Here is a 1032-nt window from a genome sequence, read left to right as displayed (position 1 = left end):
CAAAGGGACTGCTTGATTTCTCCTCGGGGACCCTGCAGACTGCTGACTGAGCACTCAGGGCCGAGGCCTCAGTGCCCTCTGGAGGGGGAGGGAAAGGGGTTCCAACCCTCTCTGCTTTAAAATGCATGTGAGCACGTGTACAAAGTTGGGGGGAGGGTGAAGTTTTCCCAAAGTTAGGAAAACTATTTAGAAATAATTACACTTCTCTATGCAAAGGCGATCCCAATGATTATAAAGTTGATTATGATGATAAAGTTTATGATTATAAAGTTGAAACCAAGTTTTATATCTGAAACCAGTGACGAGTGAGGGTAACTTGAAGGCAGAGTCAGCCTGAGATACTAGTTATGGTTTCATGGGAATAAAGGCCCTTGTTGGAGAAGTCAGGCCGGCATCTGCTCGGGGATCAACAGGGGTGGTTTTGTCGCAGTTGTCATTGTGAAAATAGCTCAATTATCACCTATTTGAACAGAAAGTTCCCTGAGTATTGAATCTCAGTAGTGAGTTGTAGGGGCAGGATGACACAGGGCAGGTTTCCTAGGATCCCAGCAGACCAGACCACGTAAAGGGGGGTCCTGGAGTCCTCGGTGGCTTTTCAGGCTTTTATTGGGATTTATCAGGTAGATGGCAGGCAGGAGGCTGGCAGGCCTCCCGGCCCCCAGCAAGTCTTCACTCTTTCTGGGCTCTCCGGCCTTCTCTCTCGTTCTCTCTGTTTCTCTGCTCTCCCATTGGTTCTTCTGCTGGCGTTCCCGTGACACCGCCCTTATAAGCCTAGTCTTAGCCCAGGTGTGCCCACTTACGCATGCCCACACCCTCCTCCAGGTGCCCGCCATCAGGCATGCATTCAGGACCACAGGGATCCATCATCAATCCTAATGGCGGGAGGGCAGAAAAGCCTGATGCTTTTTCACTTACCCTACATAAGTATTTAGCAGCACCTCCCTGAGGAACCTGCTACAGGTAAATCCTGACACATGCACGCAGCCCTTTCCTGCCTCCGTGATACCTTACAGAAAACTGAATAATGTCGAC

This window comes from Talpa europaea, assembly GCF_964194135.1.
Source record: "Talpa europaea genome assembly, chromosome: 2".
Lineage (NCBI taxonomy): Eukaryota > Metazoa > Chordata > Mammalia > Eulipotyphla > Talpidae > Talpa > Talpa europaea.
Note: the sequence above shows the minus strand (reverse complement) of the source record.